This window comes from Rattus rattus, chromosome 2 (assembly GCF_011064425.1).
Source record: "Rattus rattus isolate New Zealand chromosome 2, Rrattus_CSIRO_v1, whole genome shotgun sequence".
Classification (NCBI taxonomy): domain Eukaryota; kingdom Metazoa; phylum Chordata; class Mammalia; order Rodentia; family Muridae; genus Rattus; species Rattus rattus.
The window spans coordinates 195,509,140-195,528,345 of NC_046155.1; the positions used below are offsets into that span (position 1 = coordinate 195,509,140).

The window sequence follows — 19,206 nt, forward strand, 5'->3', positions numbered from 1 at the left end:
CTTGACCACTTAAAGCCCAAATGATTGACAAACGGTAAAGCATCTCCGCACAGTTCCTTTGGGGAGGCCGTTCTGAAACAGTGTGGTTTCTGTTGTTGTTGCTGCCATTTCTTTCTCTTTTTTATCCTATGAAGAACTGATTTACCAAAGGAACTGCTTCAGACCATTCACCTCATCTGAATAAAATCACCAACCCAGAACTCAGGCGAGAGGCTGGCTCTTACAAAACCAAGCAACCCATGCGGAGGCCACTGCCCAATGGTTCCAGCATGTCAGAGACACCCAAAGCTGTCTGAAAAAACAACCTTTGAGGTCTCTCCGGAGAGAGGACCTGTGAAAGGCTTCCTTTGCTGCGGAGTGCGGGGTAGGGTAGCACTCAGGGAATATAGCGAGCACAGGGGACCGGGTGGATGCTGGTAGGAAATGGAGCTTTCTGAGATCAACCAGCCATGATGTCACCAACCCCCACCACTAAGACGTTTGTCCTTGGATGCTCGAAAGAGAGCTCTTCTCATCCGTGACCCCTCAGTGCATGTGACCTGCAGAAACGCATCTCCAGCTAAGTGCTGACCGCCTACGTGCTTGGCTTTTGAAGTCATGAGCTCAGTTTTAAGTCCCTTACCATTCTACTTTGTCCCATCAGTCTACCTATGGAAGGAACCTTTCAGGACCTGCTCTGCTTCCCCCGGTTTAAAGGTTTAACAATCAAAGGGCACGACTGTAGAAGGCATCTATTGCTCCAACCACTTGACACTCTAAAGTAGGACAGGATTGCACCCAGGAGTTTTAAGATCAGCCTGGGCAACATGGTAATATCCCGTGTTTGTTAGCAAAAAACATGGCTGCAGAGAGCCTATCTTAGGTCTGTATGGATGTGGCACCTGTCAATAATAAATCTGATGGCCTATGGCATAGGGAGCAAATAGGAGGTGAGACATCTGGGAGGAGAATTCTGGGATAGAGCCAGGCAGGAGAGTTGCCCTGGAAGACGTGAGGAGACAGATGAACAGTACCCAAGCACAGGTAACCAGTCATGTGGCGGGATATCTAAGTTATGATCTAGTCAGAATAGGGCCTGGCTATACGCCCAAGGTATCTGTAAACGTATTTTGAGTCTGAGTCTTATTTTTGTGAGCATGGGGCAGGGAGGAAGAACCGGGATCTACTGCTACAGACAGTCGAATCAGTTTGTGTGTGTAAGCCATAGATTAGCCTGGGCCGTTGTCCCTCAATGTGTGTGTGTGGTGGGGGGCAGCTGTCCACCATATTTTTTAAAACATGGTCTCTTATTGGGATTTGGAGCTTACTGACGAGGCTGGCTGGCCTACAGACACCAGAGGTCTCCTTGTCTCTAGCTCCCCGGCACTGGGATATGAAAGCATATCACCCAACCAGTGGCTTTTTACACGGATGCTAAGGACCAATCTCAAGTCCTTCTACTCGTGTGGCCATCGCTTCCTGACTAAGCCAACTACCCAGCCCCCCAAATTCCCAAATCGTATGTTCATATGCACTAGACTACCCTGGTGAGCCCCAATCTGTGTTGTTTCTTCGTTGGGGATAAGGATTAGGTACCAGGAGGAGGATGCTAGGTGGGTAGTGCACCTGTGCATTGCAGGGTTAACTACGAAGACAGAAAGCGATCCTTTCTTATTGCCACAGCAGATTTAAGTAAGAGTGCCAGGCAAGATGTGCACATGCCTCCGAAGACTGGCATGTTTGGACTTTGGGGGAGCTGTTTTCTTTCTTAACTTCAGTATGCTGGAATACATAAGGTGACACCCCAACATGCTGGAGTGTCAAACAAAGATGCTCTGAAAAGCTCACACCGTGTCACTCTGTCAGCCATAGCCTCTTCCAGGTTCCAGCTCATTAGCAGAAACTACGGCCCAGCCAAGACGTAGCATAATCGCACTATGATTCGTTTAATAGCAAATGTAAGCACTCGAGGAAGCCTTGCTACAGTCCTTGGGAGATAACTTTAGCCCATGTTGCAATGCATATTCAAAAAGACTTTGGCATCCAAAGATCTCTGGGTCTTCCAGGAAATCATAGAAGAGTGGCTGTTCAAATTTGGAAACTGTCAGTCATCCAGCGAAAAAGACGGGGGTTGGGGGTGGGGGTGGGGCTTGAAAGATGAATGCATCTTTGCGCCAGGCAAAGGTATATTTCGACTTACGTACCCAACACGGCAAAAGAAAGGACTTGCAACCAAAACGAGTTTCAGCTTTTATTATGAATGTCCAAAGTGAGATCATACTGTTGGAGGTTAGAGTTCTCATTGATTACATTCCAAGGGACCACAGATAAAGAATTCCAAGCACTTTAATTTTTTTGACAAAACAAGCAAAAGAATGATTAAAAATAATCTCTTTTGGGTATAAACGGTGCTCACATTTGAATTTTTAAGTCCCCCCCTCCCCCAGGTATCGTGTGAACACTGGTGGTTGTCAAAGGCAGAAATCAGGTCTGTTGTTCTGCAGCAGACTGTCACCATCTCTGCCGCAATTCATGAAGTGCGGTAAACTACCATGCAGTAGGCCTGATTATCAGTTTCCCTTCCTGTCCCACAAGGTTTCTCATCTCGGCCAGCACGCCTGCTGCGTGCATGACAGGACAAGAAGGCCGGAGCAAAAGGTTCAGGGTGGTGTGCTGAACCCTGGATTTTTCTCAAAGATGCATTAAAAAGGATTTTTAAAAAAATGAAACTCTGAACAACTTTCAGAGTTTTTGAGTGCTCACGGAAGTAAGTAATAACAATGGACTGAAAGCCACGGCCAGGCTTTTGTACATGGCTTTCCAGTAGTAAGCTACTGTGTTCAAGGGAAAAAAAAAGATCGCTGGTGTAGTAAGTAACACTATGGTTCTGGCCGGCCGTACGACTCTCCGGGGAGGGTTTCCTCGCCCTCCTGTCCTTCCCATCATGCACCGGGCGATGCTACTGATGGAGTTCGTCCGCCAGTGATTCCCCAACTAGTTGTGGGCAGTGGGAGTGCGTATCTCTTACGGATGTAATACTGTTCGTCTGAGTGGATCCTCAAAAAGAACAACTATGAACTAGAAACTCATAGAGTTTGTGTCTAGAATTTATAAAATTAAACCTGCTCCGACAGGTAATAGAGGGAGGCATGCGTGTGACCTCTGCATTCAATCGGAAACCGCGCCTGAGAGCACAGAGCCTTCTCAACAGGCAACGGCGGGGCTCCTTTTAATGCTTCCGGTGTGACGCTCATTAGAACTTTGAAGCACGTCTGTCTCACTTATTTCTACAAGGCCTGGGACACTGGAAGCTGCCAGGACTTCATTCATCACCTTGCCTGTTGACAAAAGGAACAATAACGTCATCACTGGTAAATGGAATAACTTTCCTATTTTTTTTAAATTTATTCCCCTAAGAAGACATGGTGTCAACACCAACGCAAATGCTTTGATGTTTTGATGACTTTCTATGCCCAGAACTGCTATGCTTTCTTCTGGTAGAGCAGAAATAGGAGACAGACCTTCTCCCAAACAGGCAGGTCTAGGCTCCAAGTACACCTCCACCAAGGACTAATATGGTCCCTGCCATTACGGTACCCTAATCCCTTCACACACGCACTGAAAGTATATTGACCTAAAGTATATGCCTCAGTATTAGCCTTGGCTCTCCAAGGCTAACTTCTAATACGTGCATATACTCCTGTCTTCTGAGATCCCTACAGAGCACAGCCTGGTCAGGCCATGTCGACCTTTGTGGATGGCCAGGCTTACAACTCAAACCATGCTTTGCTTTGTGTCCAGAATCAGCTTAATTCAGAGAAGCCTCAACATATATGCTACCTTAAGGAAATTAAGACTTCACAGATGATAGTATGGTTAAGCTTATAAGAGTGAAAATTCCGGAATTCTCCCATCTGTTTTCCTATCTTTTGCTATGACCTTACAAAAAAAAAAAAAAAAAAAAAAAAGCAAGCAGGATGAGAATGAAATAAAATGCAAGGAACAAAGAGAGGCGTGGATGGTGGGCCAACAGCTCTTATAGCATTAAAGCATAGTGCTTGCTTTCTGAAGTCAGCTCCCATTTATGAGCCTGCTGGCTCTTACAACAGAGAACCCAGCTTCCCGAGGCAGCCAAATTGGGATTGCGCTGGAGGCTGGCTCAGTGTTAGGCAAACGAAGCCCTAGACTGGGGTGGCAACCAAGCATTCTTTTTCTGGACCAGTTCTCCCTTCGGAGCACTGAATACGGGCAGGATCGCTACCCAGTACCCATTACTTCTGCGTACCTTTGCCAACAGTGTTAGTGCTCGTAGATTACCGGCCTTACAGAAAATCCTTAGGAAGACAGATCTCCACAGAGAAACGGATGCCAGACACATCTTGCCCAGTATCCCACAGAGGAAGGCTGGGCCACAGCACCAAGCTTTGATCACACAGCCTCGAAGTCCTCTACCTTGTGCCTAATCTGCGTGTGCCGTGGCCTGCCACACAGAGTCTCTGTGGCCCCGTGGGTATCAGATCCAACAGAAGCAGCCATGCCTGAAGCCTGGCCACAAGAAAGGAAACTCTCCTGGGTGTGTTGACACATAGCCCAGAAGGCTGAGGCAGGAGGACTGAGAGTGTGAGGTGAGTCTGGGCTACAAGTAACACCGTCTCTAGCAAACAAGCAAAAAACCAAAAACCAAACAAACAAACAAAAAACAAAACAAAACAAAACAAAACAAAACAAAAAAAAATAAACCCAGACTGTCCAAACCAGGAAACCCTGGCTGCTTCGTAAAGTCACAGCTGCAGGAATTCAATACATCAATGTCTTCCCATTACATTAAGAGCTTGGCCCCACGGGGTTGGGGATTTAGCTCAGTGGTAGAGCGCTTGCCTAGGAAGGAAGGCCCTGGGTTCGGTCCCCAGCTCCAAAAAAAGAACTAAAAAAAAAAAAAAAAAAAAAAAAAAAAGAACTTGGCCCACGATGAGATTCTGTGAAGAAATTAATTCTCACACAATCAGGGGGTTCTTGTCATGTTACCAGGGTGGCTCACGACTCACCAAGACATCACCTATAATTTCACAGTGAATAAAGAATGGGGACCAGAATTGGGAACACAGGTACAGAGGGCATGACCTTTTCTTTGAAATAAATCTGAGAAGGAGCCAGTGATACCTGGGTGACAGGTTTAGAACGGGTTTTCCTAGATTGGTAATGTGTCTGCCTCTGTCTCACTTGGGTAAGCACAGCTACTGACCTTCTGCCATAAAGGTTAGTAGAGAGGAATGTGCTTCGTGCCCAGATGACACTTGGTGGAGAGTGGTTGCCAGGGAGTCTTCAGTGCCAACCTAAACAGACCTGGAGGGAGGCGTAGTCGGGAACCTCCCCCTATCAGAGGAGCAAACAGGTTCCCTGACATCAAATAACCAAGACAAGAGGAAACACCTTGACAGTGTTAGGGACTGGATCTCCAGCTAAGCATGTCTGGCCCTGTATTTCTGTGTCATTCCTATCAAAGTCCATTCCCCTGACAACACATGGAAATGGCACAGCCACCAGACACCGTGATTCATGGGTGCTGAGGGCCATGAGGCTCAGCCGCCTCCATGTACTCTGTACTGTCCATTACTACACAGGTCCAGCGGTAGAGACATTGGCTAGGTGGCCAGGTCCCCAAGTCAAAGACACCAAGCAGAAGAGGAAGACAGAGGAAGGACCTGGCAAAGATGTGCCCCACCTTAGGGACATGACTCCAAGGGGACCAATAGCATGGAGAAACAGAAGTCTTTCACCCACATATTATTGGGAGGACCCTGTGGTCTAGCTGGTTTTCCCATCTTAATCAATGGCCCTATCGGCAGGCTGTAACTGTATATAACCTCAGAGTCATTTCTAAGTTACAGCCAAGAAGAGAGAGGGCAGGGTGTACTGGCAGGGTTTTGTGTGTCAACTTAACAGAAGCTGGAGTTCTCAGAGAAAAAGGAGCCTCCCTTGAGGAAATGCCTCCATGAGATCCAGCTGTAGGGCATTTCTCAATTAGTGATCAAGGTGGGAAGACCCAGCCCATTGTGGATGGTGCCATCCCTGGGCTGGTAGTCCTTCGTTCTATAGGAAAGCAGGCTGAGCAAGGCAAGGGAAGCAAGCCAGTAACTAACATCCCTCCATGGCCTCTGCATCAGCTCCTGCCTCCAGGTTCCTGCCCTGTGTGAGTTCCTGTCCTTGCTTCCTTTGGTGATGAAAAGTGTAAGCTGAATAAACCCTTTCCTCCTCTTGCTTCTTGGTCGTGATGTTTTGTGCAGGAATAGAAACCCTGACTAATACACGGGGGAATCGTAGGAGGAGACAAAGCCCACAGAGAGCCCTCTGACCTTTTAGTAACTCATCCCCTCCCAGTACACACATCCCTCACCAGAGCTGCAGCTAGTCAGCAAAGGTCTGGACCGGAGTCCCAAACTGCCTTTGTCCCCTGCTTCACACCAAAGACAAAGGCCTGTAATTAAGAAGCCAGGGGGAAAGAAAAACAGTATCAGAGAAGCTTGCCCCAGCACCGAAGATCCTGGATTAACAACCCGAGGGCCACGTAAGAAGTAACATAAGTGTACTTGGTATGGATGTGTTGTTTCCCAAAAGATGCTCAGACCGAGGCCCAGCCAGCCTGTCCTGTCACGTGGGGAGGAAAATGCCAGAGTTATTCACAGATGCCAGGTCCCCATCTGCCCCAGCCAGCTGATGCGTTCGGTCAGCCCATATGGGCTCACGATGGCTGACACAGAATCGGGATTGCCAGTCCGTGCAGATGCGTTCCGGTGGCTTTCTCTGTTTTATTGTCCTAGAGTTAAAAACCTACTTTAGAATGCATGGACCTTCATCCCACTAGACTGGAATAATAAGAAGCCGTATCTTTCCAAATGCCAAGTATAGGATAATTACAATATCAAAGGCAATTTGCCTAGTGAGGAGGTTTATTCTATGCCGGGAAACACCCAGGGTTCCTCTGTTCAACTGAGGCCATGCTGCCTGCCTGATATCTACATGGGTGTTGCACGTACAGGTAATTACTCAAGTCACTAAGCCCAAAGCAGCCACTTAAATCCACACTAGAAAAGGAGTCAAACCAGCACCGACCTCAGGAATCATTTTGCTTCACAAAAACTGGAGGTGGTTAGTTCTTGGGGCTCAATGGACACTCAATAATGACCAATGCAGGGCTTGATGCTGGTGACATAACACTAGTCACCAGGAAGACTAAAGTCTACCTGCTTGAAACCGTGGCCTCCATTCCATAGGCAACAGAATCACCCTGTGTGCTGGGCAAAGTTGGGAACTGAGGCCAAGCATTAATGCATGTGACTTACAGAAGCTTGAGATAGTTTTTCTCCAGACACAGGTCAAAAAGATCATGTCTGCCTCCAGTAACCTTCCTACCACCCTTGGACCTGGGGGTAGAACCCAGAACCTTGCCTGTGCATGGGAAGCACTCTGCCACTGAACGACATCTCCCGCCACTTGGGTTTCCAACAGTAGATGGAAATTGTTGTGCAGGGGATTGCATGGCAGGGCTCTCTTTTCCAAACATGGGTTCGAATCATCATTTAAGTGGGATGTACCCTCCTATGCCAAGCCAGAGTGAAGACAGTCAATATTTCTTCAAATAAATGAACCAACCAGTTACAAAATTCTAGCGCTATTTAAAGTTAACTTTAAAAGGCACAGTGCTGTAGGCACAGCATTCTTACATATAATGAACACTCTGGAAAGCAAGGCAGTAATGAAGTCTTTAGTGTACTGGAAAGAGCCAGCATTTTTAAAAATCCTATTGTTTATCTCTCTCTCTCTCTCTCTCTCTCTCTCTCTCTCTCTCTCTCTCTCTCTCGAGCCTTTTTGAAAAGTGAACAGTTATCCATTCTTTCAGGCTTCAGACTTTAGAGTTTCCCATATGTCCAGTCTTCGAGAAGCTGGAAACCCCATCGCCTTCCCCGGCTGTAGTCACAGCTGGCTGCAGAGCCAGCGCAGCCCATCACCAGCACAGATGCTGTATTGCTGTTTAATGGCTTAATTTGCAAACCGAATCTGTGACAGTGAATTGACATCTTAGTCCAGGAAAGGACAAGCCACTCAATTTCCTTCAACGACCAGGGGAAAGTGACCCTGGGGATAGTCAAGACCAGAACTGCCACCCACAGCTCTATGAAACCCCATCTCTGTATCAGAGAAACTGGGGACTTGGGCCGGGCACAGACAGACAGACACCTGGCTGCCTCCAACCAGACTGCACCTCCTATTGGCTCACCTCTGATTGGTTCTCTTTTCTGCATGCATGCCCTTTCTCTCCTTACCCAAAAGCATTTAAAAGAGAGAACAGGCTGCTTTCAAAGTACCAGTAGGAAGGTAGGTGAGTAAAATTTAAGAGAAAAACATTTCTTTAAGCATCTGCTGTTTCGTTCAGAGAGGCCGACTAATAAATGCTGTCCTGACTGACTGGATGGTGGATCTCATCTTCATGCTCACAGAGTTACTGACAGGATCTGGGGTCCACATCTTAGAGTGGGCACAGTGCAGAGCTAGCAAATCCAGGATCCTAGCTACTTAAAAACACAAAGCAGGACAGACTCCCGAAAGGCATCGGCCATCTGTGACACCCTTCCCAGCTACAGTCTGTGTGGTTTGTCAGTGTAACATTGATGCCAGTGAAATCTGACACAGGCCGTTTTTCTGCAAATAGCTTAACCGAGGTGGCTCGGCAGGTCAAAGTTCCTGCCACCAAGCTTGCCGATCTAAGTTCAATACCAGGGACCCCAGAGGGTGGAAGGGGTGAACTGACTCTTGCCTGAAAGCTGTCCTCTGATCTCCATGCAGCACAACAAGGGCCTGCTCACATGCATATGTATGTATATCACATACATAACATACTAAAAAATACAATTTTTAAAATTTAAAATAGATTTTAGCAGGCTCACGAACTCTGGACCTGGTCTAGCTGAATGAGTCACTAATAGAGCTTCTCCTTCTACAACACAGTGCCCTCTCAGGGAATTCATCCCCAGGAAACTAAAAAGCACAGACTAGAAGGGAAAATGACTTTTTAAAAATGGGTAGTCTCCAGAATCAAACTCCTCAGAAGCTTTGGCCAGGATTGGGGTAAAGAAGTGAATTTCTTTGCAGTATTTGTGGGAGTTAATGCATGTTGCATAGATCTCCCACAAAGACTCCCCTCTCATGGAGCTGGTTTAGCATAGAACCTTCTAGAACACACCTCTGGTCATCCCCCTCAGGCAGGACACCTGCGTTCCTCCATCCAGCTGTCCAGGGTCCTGAACACACCTCAAAAGACTTCAGACTTGCGGGAGGGGCACATCTTGGATACTAGCAGATCTCAAATGGCAAATCTCACTGTGTGATAGTGTAGTTCTCCCACTAAAACAGCCAGGCAACGGGGGATAAGGAAAGGCTGCATGGATGGTGCCTGGGTGATGGTGCCTGGCAGTCAAGAGGGCTGACTCAGCCAGCTGCACGGCATACTACCACCCTCCCACCCTGCCGTCAACACTGTCCCCATCTGTGCCTCGGCAAAATTATACATGATTACATGCCATGAGGCAGTGATGCATGGTACCCAGGCATCTGTTTGCAGACACAGCCTGGTTTTAAATCTGGGAGATCGAGGTGTTAGATGTGCGTTGAGCAGCTCCAGTAGAAGGTGGGCAGGCCTAGGCCCCGAGGATAACCTGTGCCCTCCTGCTCCACAGCTCCCACAGGGCAGAACTGTGAAAGCCTCTGGCCCAACATTATACAGTCGACTGTGTTCTGAGCACATCAGAAAGGTCAGCATCAGTGAATCTGTTCAAACTGGGACCCAATGTAAGCGCAACCTACTTCCGGGTTAGAGAACCCATGTCAGAAGAGCTGGGCCGAGTGGCAGATGCCTGCAATGTCAGAGCTGGGGACATGGTGAGGACATGTGGGTCTCTGGTGCTCCCTGGCCAGCCAGCCCAGTCTACTTGGTGATTTCCAAAGACAGCACCATGTCTTAACAACAGAAAGGCCAGTGGCCAGAGGAGTGATGCCTAGTTGTCTCGGGGCTTACACATTCCAGAATGTACGTGCTTCCACACCCACACCCGTCCACGATCACAAGCCCCCAGAGATCCACGGGAAGCCTCCATTTCTTGTGAACTCAGGCGACATTTTCTCAAAGAGGCCTGATGTCTTTTCATTCAAGGTGCTTGCTGTCTTTTCTTTTGTGTGTGTGTGACTGGATCCCTGTGGGAGTATCAGACTCGGTGGTGTGTGTGTGTGTGTGTGTGTGTGTGTGTGTGTGTGTGTGTGTGAGAGAGAGAGAGAGAGAGAGAGAGAGAGAGAGAGAGAGAGAGAGAGAGAGAGAGAGTCTCCCGGGGAGGGAAGTCACAATGTATATTTCCTGCCGGAAAGTTTGACCCTCCCATAAATGAGATCAAAGTGGTTGAAAAATGTCAGCAAATGCTTCCTCTTCCTCTTTAGGATCTCCCTTCCCTTCGGTGGGTTACGTGTACACTGAGGAAGAAACAGCCACAGCACGCTCAAGACTTAAGTGCTAAATGCACAGCCTTCTGCACCTGAACTGGGCCTAGCAGCTGATCATGGGAGAGGGCTGCCTCGGGAGAAGCAGGACCACAGTTCAGGACAGGGTGGGGTGTTCTTGGCTTAAGTGCCTTGGCTTGGAGACAGGACAGAGGAGAAAAATAAAATTCCAGCGGGTCTCAGGACAACCTGATCGTAAACTCTTTGTTAAAAGAGTTTTATAGGGCCAGAAGGTTATGTTTTGAGATACAGCTGGTTTACAAATTTACAACAGAATAAAACTCTGGCTTCCTTTTTTATGTCTTCAAAAGAAACTGTTATTTCCCCTCGAGCCACTTGGCAGCGAACCAGCCAATGTCCCTGGGTTCTTCTCTGGTAATTTCAAAGAAAATGTTCCCTTTTCTTCTGATGTTCCTTTTAAACATGTACCGCTTTTCCTTAAGTAATTGAGGGATTTGTAAACCTGGTGTTAGGCCAGCAGGGGGGAGGGGCAGAGAGGAGACCTGAATTGATTTGTATGAGCTGGATCCAGACCGCGGAGGGGCTTGGCTGTAGCCTTTCTTCACACCTTACTGGGCCATCACTGAGCCCCAGCCCAGGAACACAGGCCTGTGGATTTCCTATCTCCCGGTTTATACTGTGGGTGGCAGGCAGAGCTAAACTTCTGTGGCATTTCAAAAGGGAGCTGTTCATCACCTGAGGGACTCTCTCAGGGTGACAAGTCACAGATGGGACTATTCTTCAAATTGCAGATTGAGTGGGAGGGAACTATACCCTGCCAGGATATAGCATGAGACTGAACCAACAAAGGGCTTCTTGGCACCCACGAGTAGCTGCTGGTCTGAGTTGCCAGAGAAGCTCTCGACTGAGGAAACCAGCTCAAGTATTTCTAGTTGCCCCACCCCCATCCCCCCAAAAAAGGTGTCAAAACTTTTGGAATGGTGACAAGCTAGATTTATCCCCGTTTACAGAGTTCGCTTTTTGGAGTTCTTCCTAGGATGCCTAACAGGGTGGTTTGCGGAACGTGCCCACAATCTGTGTGGTGGCTGAATTTACACAGACAGGCAGCCGGGGCTCAAGGAGTCAGCGCCTGGGGCAATGACTCAGGGGAGAAGGGTCCCATCCCTAGCGGTACCAGACATAGTTACAGAGCTCACACAGACACTTCCTTAAGCACCACATCTACAGACAGTGGGTGCTTGTGTGGACCAAAAGATGCAAATAAACACTATGTCTACTGGCTTGTTTCTTATTCAAAGGGCAGAAAGGAAAGCTCAGACAAGAGTCCAGCCTTGGCTGTATGTTGAGTCTTTTTTGAAAAAAATAATCAAATCCTCACCCCCATTTCAAAGTAGTAATTTAGTAGTTATCCCTGTGAGCTATTCTCTATTTTTGGTTTATTCCAACTGTGCTGCAGGCTTCCTGGTATTTCTGAATCGGCACGGGCAAATTTTTATAATTAAGAAACAATGGGCAATCCAGCCCGCTGTCCACCTACAGGGCTGCACTTTCAATAAGCTTTCACCAGAGCTACTTAAGTGGCCCTGAGGTGGAATTCATTTTGCCCTTACCTTGTTACACTGTACCTGCTACAGTGCCACTGCTCACAATACACACCTATCAGCATGCTTTCCCAGGAGCCAGGCGGTTTTGACCCAGCCAACTCTCTTCAGAAAGGTCCCTTTTGGATTTTATTTAATTTTCTCCTCCCAGTAAAACATCCTGTATTTCAAGTTAAAAAAAAAAATCCCCTCGCCCACTCCACCCCCTTTTCCTAGTTTAGATTCTAGGCTACCTATGTCCAACCTCAAAGGTAATCTGCCCTTCAAGTTAGCCCACAGTTGGGAGGGGGTCAGGAGCCATTTATTGAGTTCAGCTACAACAATAAAGTCTAAACTGCACATCTATTTCACAAATAACTCCAGAAGGACTCTGTAGCAGTCCTTCTCATACTTGGTGTGCTTTCTTGACTGTAGAGAAAGAGGCCCTAAGAGGTGTACCCATCAGTCCGAGAGGGTTCTGGATGGCACTTGGTGCCAATCAGCAATACTATATGTCAGGGACAAGGCTGATGGAAAGTTTCCTTTTAAGAACACTGGAGAGAATGCTCAAACTTCTAACCTTTAAGTCCAGTCACCCTACACCAGGGAATGCCATCAAATTCACCAACTAGAAAGCCATGGTTAATCAATGTTAGCATAAGTTTATCCCAAAGGTTGCATGGGACATACTTAACGCTAAGAATGATTTCTTGCTTAAGCTTACTGGATAGCCTGTGTTTTCTCTCCCACTCTTCCCAGGGGTGGAGAGGTGGGTACCCCAAGGGCACTGTACCCCTGCTGTTACAGGGTATGTTCATTTATTTACGAGGCAAGCTGGCCTCTGCAGAAATGGAGGTGACTCCAGGGTGGTTATCTTTTGTTACTGATGCCCAGCCATAAACAGTGTTCTTCTTTCCTCTGTACACAATCACTGTGAGCTCGTGACTGAGGTGGAGAGGAAGACTGATGACTGAGACCAGGCAGGACTGAAGGTCTGAGCAGGGGAGGGGGCTTTAGAAAAGGTGGGCTCCAGGAGAGGCCCTCCTCTTCCACGGCAACTCCTCACAGGAACAACAAGTGCCTGAGACTATGTTGGGAACCAGGTTCCCATGGCTCCCCTGAAGCTCCCTCCAACCACCGTTCAAAGGGACAGGAACAAACATGGTCACGGGTCCTGGACATAGGCACCAGCCAATGACCGCCAGGAACTTCGGCATCATTTATCTGAGTGATGGGTGTCTTTGACTTGCACCCAAAGGCCGATGGAGGGGCTTTTATGTTTATAATAAGCAACTTAAAACTTAAAATCCTACTTAGAGCAGTTGCCTATCCTAACTTGCCTGCTTGAAAACAAAACGAACGAGAAAACCCCGGCTAATTCTGCCCAATTCAGCACTTTTTACCTCTTCTGTGGCCAGTAGAGGAGATATGCAAATCAGGCTTCCTGGCCTCAGCCAGCAACCTCTCTTAGGGCCCTTTCATCTCCATCAAGTCCCTCCCTGTGAAGCTGCTGCATCTGATCCATACTGGCAGACAGAGCTCTCCCCACTACACAGCACCCTTGGTTTAATTTACAGCCCAATACCCACTTTCTCTCTCAAATAAGTGATAAACAGGTCACACAGGACAGATGTGAGGTCAGAACTCCACTTGAGCCCTCAGATTTCCTGAGGGACGCAAGGTGGAAGGGAGAGGTGGTTTGGCTTTGGCCCTATCCCAGGGCCTCAGGGCAGCCAGCCTGTAGCCATGTCTCGTTGGGCTTGGCTTCCTCCCTCTAACCCAGGCAGGCCATGCCTTGTAACAACTGCACACTCTAAGGCAATGACCAGGCCAGGCATCTGCTGAGATCAGGACTGAGGGCTGCCTAAAATGCCCTCTCCCCTGGGTTGACACCAGTCAGCTATTGGGTAGGTGAAGTGGGCCAGCCTGGTTTCGCTGTTGCCCTCCAGGCTCCCCCCATCAATGCTACAAACCGAGCAACTTTCTCAATTCCTTATTGACAGTATCCAAGCACCTTTCTCCTTTATCATGAAATAGACTTTCGAAAGCAGAATTGTCTTCCTTCAAGGGATCTATTCTTAGTAACCCAGCAATGGTTCCACTGTGAGTGTGGTTGGAAGCCAGAAGTCAGCTTTGGTTGTTGTCACTCCTTGGGGACCATCTACCTTGTGTTTTGAGACAGGCTTTCCTCTCTTGTCTCCAATTTGGCTAGGCTAGCCTAACAGTGAGCTCTGGGGATCTGCTTGTCTGTTTCCCCAGCTCGGATTACAAACATGGGTTCTAAAGGATTGGACTCAAGTCCCCGAGCCTATACAAGCACTTTACCGACTGAGCCATCTCCCCAACTCTGAAGTAGTTCTTTATCTCGTCTGAGGCAGTGTCTTACAGTGCACCCAAGGCTGGTTTTGAATTCGAGAATCTCCTGCCTCTGCCCCCTTGTGCTGGGATTACAGATCCGGGCCACCATGCCCACCGTAAACTCTTTTGGGTATCTTGTTAGAAATGATGACAGATTCATTGGTTCAGCCTTCTAGGAAGTTTTCCCTCTGCTCGAAGGTCAAACATTAAAATCCTCTCCGGTTTGCCTGTTCTGTCATTTTTCAAGACCAGAGCAGCACTGGGCACATCTTTGCCTCCTTCCAGTTCTACGTCCTTCGGTCTCACACTGGAGCCCCTGTCTAGCCCAAGACTCAGACCCCTGTGCCTCTGCCCTCCTCCCGACCCACACTAGAATGTCCCTTCGTACCTCATCTCAAGCCTGCTGTGTGCCCGGCTCTGTTATTCGTCTTGGACTGTGACCCCATCTGCTCATGTCAGATTTAGCCCTAGAGAGTGGCTGGCTCAACGCCCTTCCTTTTTCTTGCCATTATGAGTCCCAGCTCTTTCCTAACAGGGTTATCCTATTGCCCTTATCACTCGTGTGTCTGCCTCTCTCTAGGAAAACTTCGTCCGCTCCATTTATCTCTGAGCCCGGAAACATTGCCAGGAGGAGGGCACAGCCAGACACAGCATCATGGCAACCAGCTGCCGTCCTACTCCTTCTTCTGCCTTTCTTCTCAGCACCCTGGACTGCTGGCATTTTTTTCAGAGACTCAGAGGAAGGGCAGCTGACCGGAAAGATGGGAAGCTGGGCTCTGGAGACTCCAGCTCCCGAGAGCTGTCTGCTCTTCTTACGAGCATCTTCCTACGAGCTAGTTCTGTGTCGGGCAAACAGGATGCTGTAGCTTTAGAATGAAAACTGCACGGATTTGGGATGTTAGGTGGTTTAACTTTGTCTGCTCTCACCCTACCCTACAGTTTCCTACTTGTGCATTTCTGCATGGTTTAAAACAAGGACATCAGCTCACATACAGCCTCGGGCCAGCTTCTGTACCCATAACGAGATGGAGAAAGAGTGCTCAGGCAGTTGGCAAAAGTGTTGTGGAAGAATTACAGAGATTCACAAAATGGAGATGCCACTTGTTTGAAAATCTGTTAAGCAAATGGGAGAGGGGTACTTAGCAGGGTGAACTATGTTGGACACGTGTGTTTGGAGGATGGGGGCGGTTAGCTTGCATTGATATGGTCGTCCTCCCTACTAACAGACCTCCTCACCACCCAGAGCACAGAGCTGGTGGTGACTCCCATTTTGAATAAGTCATGGGTTTTGAATGGACTGGCCAATGCATCCCAGATCGAGTCTAGAAAGGCCCTGCTGCCTATTCAACTCCTCCTGGGAGCAATTGTATTGAATGCTGTAGAACTGTGTCGACCTGGGCTCGTGCGGAAAACGTATCACTTAACTAATGTGCATATTTGGATAGTTTCCTAAATGTATTATAATAGCATATACTCGGTGTACATGCTGAACAAAGGCAAGGGACATCAAGAGTCCCCTCCACACCTGCAGTCACTCAGGAAGAGCCTGGCCGAATACTGAAGCGCCATTTTTAAGACGCTGCGTTTGATCCGCATGTTTCTAGATAAACTACCCAGTCAATAAAAACACCTTGCTTCTGGTCAGGGTAAGTGTCTCGGAAATCAGACCTGTATTTGGGTTATCACACGGACAGGGACGGTTTGTGTGAGCAGAACCATGAAGTGGATTTAAATGTAAATTTCTTACTTTAGAAAGTTACAGAGATCAATGACTTGGCAGCTGGTTGAAAAGATTCCACGTTTTAAAAATCTGGAGGCTGCATCTGTTAGCAGTTTCCAGTTCCCGTCACAGACTGCCAGTTTGGTGCTAGCAAGCTGTCTTCCAATTAACGTTCCAGAAAACATTTATTTCAAGATTTGTAGAAGGAGAGCCAAATTCTCCAAGCTTCGGTTATGTGAAACACCATCGCCATTTCTGCCTTTTGTGAATCTTCCGTGTCCGGGGTTAATAAGCAATGCGTCTTAAAGATGTTCTGTTTGCCTTTCTAAAGAGGAGCTTGACTCCAGAATCATTAAGGGTTTGCAAAACACCTTTAATCTTGCACAGCCTAATGGATACCATCATGAAGATATTTAAAGCCAGGCTGGAGCAGTGGCCACGAAGGCGAAGGTGCCTGCTGGACAGGCTTGGAGGCCTGAGTCTGGTCCCCAGAACTAGTGTAAAAATGCAAAGCTGCGATATGACCATCACGTGTGCACATGTGTGTGCACACACAGACCACCACCATCATCAATAAGAACACATTTAAAACCACTATCACAATGTATGCAGCACTCCCTTCTCCAATCTGCAGTCCCTTGTCTTCTGTCTATAAACACTCAACACCCCCTCCCCAAGAGGTCTGTTTGCTTCCTCCCTTCCCACACAGCTGGCCCTCTGTGCAATCCCCTCCCTACAGTCTTCAAACGTCTACAGTCTATGAGAGCATCCTTCCCGGTCAAGCTTTGGGATGGGATGCTCTCTGCAAACTATGGTGGCACACACAGCAGTGCCCAGAGTTCCTGCCAGTGATGTCCTCTTTATTTCTCTAGCACCTGGAAGTGCCAGGTCATTAGGTCTGATGCTCATGACTCTGAGCTATGAAACTGTTGTTACGCAGAGCAGGATAGAGGCGGTTCAGAGCTATGGGGATTTCTGTGGGGCTTGCCTGTGTTGAAGTTGGGGGTCAGTTGTCATGAGGGCAGAATGGACATTACATCCTTTTGCCTCCTTTTGAGCCTCAGATTTGGAGGCATGTGGGTTTTGGTGACTTGGTGAGGACTAATGTCTACACTTTAATGGTTGAGCCACATGGTTGGTATGCTGGACTTGTCTGCCAAAGAAAGACCATTTTATAACAACCTCAGGTTGCCCTGGTAGAATGTTCCTGCTCTTCTGATGAGACAGAGCATTGGCCATTAGATGACAACACTGGTTAGATCCACCACTTGGGGGAGCCCGCACATAGGTGGTCAGGACTGTTATAGCCCATATGATACGGCTATCTGCAAAAACGGGTTTCCTTTCTCTTCCCACTTTTGTGACATGTTACAGTGTTCAGTACATGAGAAATAGGCTCAAGTGTACAAGTGACCTAAAGCAGGCGGAGGGCCAGAACTTGACAACCAGTCTGACAGTTAATAGTGTCAATTGACAGTAGCAGGAGACGAGCTTCTATCATGATGAGGTTAGCCTTAACAATGGAAGGTACCATTCTCTCGGCTTGGGTCCTGATGTGATGTGACCAGTTGCCTCAAGGTCCTGCTACCATGAGCCCCCTGCCACGATGGACTTACAGCAATGGGGAGAGAAACAGATACACCCAACTTTCAATGCTCTTTGCACTCCATCCTACCTTTGAACCCAAAATTCAGTATGGTATCTGACACAGAAGAAAGCTCCCTCTCGCCCGCTGGCTGTTGGGAGAGAGAGGAAGATGACGCAGTGCTACCTTGGCATGAGGACTCACAGTAAATGCTGTTAGTTGGAACGCAGGCAGAAGGGCAAGAAGTTGCCCACCTCGGCCCCTCCCCTGAATAGTTCTTTCCTTTAAAGCTAACAATGCATTGCTACTAAACACATTCATACCCTTTGCCTCATGGGAAAAACTACTAATTAAGGCCAAAGTCTACCATTATCTGGGTAGCCTTCTGGGGTGTTGTGCATAATGGGAGACTCCCTCATTAGCAGGGCATCTCCTTCTCTGGGGAATTCAAAACCCCTACGCATACCATTACCTGAGGAATGTCATTCAGTCTCAGCTAGATTACAAGACCAACTTCCTTTTCCCTGATACAATGGGCTCACTTCCATTTCTGTTCTTCCAGAATCCTCAAGATTGGCACACACACAGTGCCCTCTGCTTGTTCCTCAGAAGGGTATAGAACATCCACATCCATAGGCTGGAGAAACGGAAAATGGCATATCTACTTAAATATTGTGTCTAGCTCTTTGTAAAGATCTGAGTAGACGTAAGACTGTTACAGACTAGTAAGAGAAAGGTCAGAGTGACCTTGTTAAGAAAGCTAGCTATGGTATACTTCCCTTTCCAAAGCAGAACCGAGTCCTTCCCTTCAATTGATAAAGTAAACTAAACATTTCTCTATCACCCAGTTCATGGAACATCCATGGCTCTATCAGCAGAGACAAAGACTCTCATGTCTACAGGCAAACACTGTGATGCTGGACTCTCTCAAGTTAGGGTCAGTTAGTGCCTGGCCAAGGGCTATGGACAGCCATGGGGACACACTGTAGAAGGGCCTGGAGGGGAGGTTATGCTCACCACATACATGGCCCCTCAGAACAATGTCTAAATGAGATGGCTGTTGCCAGTTCTCACAGCACTGTGCTTGGATTTGATGTGCACTATCTCTCGCCACCACCAACGGTCCTGTGAGGAACACTGGCCTTGTTGCATGGGCTGAGGGAAGCCAGTCTCAGACAATGGAGTAGTTTCCAGAATCCTTAATACAGTGGTATGGCAGATGTTGCCTTTGAGTAGGAAGCCATGGTCCTATCAAAGGACCTTTGCTCTGAGTTTCAGGTAAGATAGACTTGCTACTGTTTTCGCACAACAGCAAAGATTAACTTTCTTAATTACGCTGGGAGAATGTCAGTGTTTCCAAATGAAGAAGACAATTAGGCAGAACACAATTTGGAGAAACAGTTGGTGTTGAGGGAGAAAAGAGAACTGTACTAAGTGTTCACCAGCGCCACAAAGTGAAGCAACAGCCACACTCCTTGGAT

General features: G+C 47.8%; 1 protein-coding gene across 1 annotated transcript in view; it reads right to left on the reverse strand.

The window, feature by feature from the left end:
• Positions 1-2,215: 2,215 nt before the first annotated feature.
• Scaf8 (SR-related CTD associated factor 8) overlaps positions 2,216-19,206 on the reverse strand; it is a 128,832-nt gene continuing 111,841 nt past the window's right edge. The window contains exon 21 of the mRNA XM_032894760.1: positions 2,216-3,317. The gene's annotated coding sequence lies outside the window, so the exon portion shown is untranslated. The remainder of the gene's footprint in view (positions 3,318-19,206) is intronic.